Here is a 4,043-nt window from a genome sequence, read left to right as displayed (position 1 = left end):
TCGCAATGCTACCTGCATCAAGTCGCACAAAGTTTGAGGAAACTTGCCTCTGTAGATAATCGCTAGGTCATCAGCATATGCCACGACCTTCCCGCTCCCCCAACTAGTATCTCTTAATAGCGAGTTTACCGTTAGGTTCCATAGTAAGGGGGAAAGGACACCACCGTGGGGCGTGCCCCTTGCGACAAATCGTGTTACCTCAACCTTCCCCAGTGAGGAGAGCACTTTCCTTCCCCTGAGCAGTTGATCAATTAGTCCCACTAGGGGTCTATTTACGTCCAGATCAGTTAAAGCAATGTTAACGGCGTCTGGACTTATGTTGTTGAATGCTCCTTCAATGTCTAGGAAGGCCACAAGACAATAATCCTTTTCGAACAAGGATGTTTCTATAGTAGAAACTAGGCTGTGTAGCGCAGTCTCCGTAGATTTACCTTTGGTGTACGCGTGTTGATAGTCCGAAATGAGATTCCTATCAATGCTTGTAGTGAGAAAATCGCTAACTATTCTCTCTAGGGTCTTGAGTACGAAGGATGAAAGACTGATAGGTCTATAGTCCTTCGGCTCGTAATGAGAGGCTTTGCCTGCCTTAGGAATGAATATGACCGTGGCGCTCCTCCATGCACACGGAATATAGTTCATAGCCAAACAAGCGGTATATATGTGCCGCAGCCAGTTGACTGATACCTCCAAAGAGTAGATAAGTTGAGCGGGTACAATCCCGTCTGGTTCAGCAGCCTTAAAAGGTTTAAAACTTTTGACTGCCCTCCTCACTCTCTCCTCAGTGATGGGTATATTCACAGCTTGGTTTGCTGCAGGTATTTCCGGTGCGTTGGTATATTTCCCGGGAAATGTGTGTCCAGGAGCAGCTCTAGAGTTTCCCCTTCTGTGCTGGTCCAGGTACCATTCGGTCTCCGCAGAAAGCTAATAGCTGTTTGCGTCTTAGAAAGCACGCACCGTAGCCTGGGTGTGTCCACGACACTTTCGACTCCAGTGCAGAAGTTTCTCCATGAAGTTATCTTCGCTTGTCTCAGGACTTTTTTGTAGGTTCTTAGTTTGTCCTTGTATTCTAGCCATTGTGACCCGTTATCAAAGAATTTGGCTTTGTTAAACTGTTCTCTACAGGATTTACGAAGTAGGTCCAGATCATGGGACCACCAGTGAGGTTTACGCTTACCGCGCGGTTTTGGCAATGGACAGGCCTGTTCTAAGGCTTTTGAGAAAGCCGATGTGAAGGTTTCTACCAGACCCTCTAGCTCCATCGTTGATGAGAGGCTTTGTGGGGGCAGTTCTGGTAGTTCTCTTGCTAACAGCTCATTATGTAGTTCCCAGTTTGTATTACGTGGGTTACGTCTCGCCATGGGCTGATCGACGAAGAACTCTAACATTACTTCAATATAGCGGTGGTCTGAAAAGGAATGTTCCTCAAGAACACGCCATTTTTTAACCCACCCATAAACGCTTTCGCTACAAATAGTGAGGTCAATAACCTCTCTACGGTTTTTAGTAATAAAAGTTGGTTCATTACCTACATTGCAAACTACAAGGTTAGTTGTTAAAAGGTACTCAAAAAGTGACTCACCCCGAGTGTTTATGTCGGAACTACCCCACTGCACGTGGTGGGCGTTTGCGTCTGTCCCAATTAACAGATGGCCTTTGCTTGAGTCGGCCACCAGATCCTTTACCGTCTTTTGCGGAGGAGGTTCCTCTGCGTAGTACGGCATATAAACGGAGGCTAGCGTTAATTGGGTGCCTCCGCTTGACAAACTGGCCGCTGTGACGTCACCATTGCTATAATTAGGCAAGAGAAGGATATTTAGCTCAGACTTTACTAAAATGCATGTTCTCACTTTACCTTCATCTGCAGCTCGGATGAGCTTAAACCCAGTGGCCCCCAATCCGCAAATCCTTGAGTTGTTCACCCAGGGTTCTTGGATAAGGACCACTTCGACGTCGCCTTTAGAAAGGCGACTGATGAGAGCAGCCGAGGCTGCCTTACTTTTGTGCAGGTTTATCTGGAGCAACCTCAGCATGAGCTTGCTCAGACTCCGCTGCCTCCATCACCGTGATGTTGGGATCCTCTCCGTCGCTATCCAGCAGAGCATCCTCCATCGACAAATTGCCCAGAGCCCTGCGCAATTTGACGTGGCGGAAACCAGGCTTTCGGCGTCGGAGATTTCCGCTTCCACTTCGGGTGCCTCAATGTCCGTGTCCAAAGAGGCACTCGAAAGGGATGCGCGCTGTGCGTCCCCACGGTATACGTGAATTACGACCTCCCCGAGGCCGTAAAACACTCTTCCTTTGCTCCGTCTAAGGGGCTCGAGAGCTTCCTTATTCAGGGCTAACACGACCTGTCTCCTAGGTCCTACAGCGTCCTCGACTTGGATGACACTCCAGTCCTGCGTTGGGAGAGCCGGGTTCATCAGTTGCAGCATCCTGAGAATTCTCTCAGGTTCTGCTGGAACCGCTGGAACCCATGCCCTGGCCCTTGGCCGAGCCGGAATGTCCTTCCAGTCAACGACCTCGATAATCGCCCCGGGATAGACTTGTCCCAGCTTTGCGGCTGCTGCCTTGTACAGCGCAACAGACCTTGCGTCCTCGCAAGTGCGTACCTTGATTTGGCCCTGGTACCATCCTGCATCAGAACCTCGCGGCGGACTACCCGGAGACTCCATCAGCACGTCGAGAACGGCGTTGCCGATTTCATTCCGGACGTACGGCCACTGGTCTTTAGGGATTGCACCACGGTCATTCCCTCGGTCCAGGATTCCTATAAGGATCCGGCCCTTGGCTACCTCGGCAAAGCTGGGTTTGGCTACCGCGGGGTGATTCTGGTGCCTTTTCGGCGGTGGTTTCATATCCTCATCGGACCTTTGACGTTTATATGGGGTTGCGCTTGTTGGCAGAGAACCCCGAAAATTCGGCAGTAGAGCTCGCGCCCTTTCCACCGAATTCCTGGCGTTCTCTGACAGCGTTTCCAGCGGACCACCCTCATACCTTGACAGGGCTTTTGCAGCCCTTCTTTTGTTCCTGTGGAACGATCCCTTGTGGGAATCTTCTTGAGAAGGGGTCCGACCCGTAGTTGCCCTCGCGGTCGTACCCCCGGATGATGTCTTCATTATGGCTCCTTTCTCCTTTGGCTCAGTGTGACCAGATCGTGGGACCCTGTCACAGCCGTGGGGAGAATAGTCGCCATACCGGCGTCAGACGGGCGCCCAGCATCAGCAGGCGCGTCAGTGTTCGCCGTTGCCAGCGCAACTACCTTCGCCGCCATACTGGTGCTTGCCCCCGTCCGATCACCTAAGACTGTGTTGACTGAGGTTGCCCTCTTGTCGTCCATGGGGAGCCGACCCGTCGTTTCCAACGCAGTCGCTCCCCCGGTTAAAGTAGGTGTTGCGGCCCCGTTTTCCCTTGGCTCGGAGTGGCCAGGTCCAGAGATCCCTGCCACAGCCGTGGGAAAAAGGTTGCCGTTCCGGCGCTTGGTCGGTGTCCGACAACAGCAGGCGCGTTACTAAACTTAGTCCACGTACTTATCTAAACTCACTTTATTTTTGTATCAAAAATGGTCGAAATCCGACTATAACCACGCCCACTTTTTCGATATCGAAAAATGAAAAAAATGCCATAATTCTATACCAAATACGAAAAAAGAATGAAACATGGTAATTGGATTGGTTTATTGACGCAAAATATAACTTTGGAAAAAACTTTGTAAAATGGGTGTGACACCTATCATATTAAGTAGAAGAAAATGAAAAAGTTCTGCAGGGCGAAATCAAAAGCCCTTGGAATTTTTCCAGGAATACAGGAATACTGTTCGTGGTATTACATAAATAAATAAATTAGCGGGACCCGACAAAAGTTCTGCAGGGCGAAATCAAAAGCCCTTGGAATTTTTCCAGGAATACAGGAATACTGTTCGTGGTATTACATATATAAATAAATTAGCGGGATCCGACAAATGATGTTCTGGGTCACCCTGGTCCACATTTTGGTCGATACAACTAAGGGCCACTCCCTTTTAAAACCCTAATAGTGCCTTTAAT

The sequence above is a fragment of the Eurosta solidaginis genome, chromosome 1 (assembly GCF_040869045.1).
Source record: "Eurosta solidaginis isolate ZX-2024a chromosome 1, ASM4086904v1, whole genome shotgun sequence".
Taxonomy (NCBI): domain Eukaryota; kingdom Metazoa; phylum Arthropoda; class Insecta; order Diptera; family Tephritidae; genus Eurosta; species Eurosta solidaginis.
Note: the sequence above shows the minus strand (reverse complement) of the source record.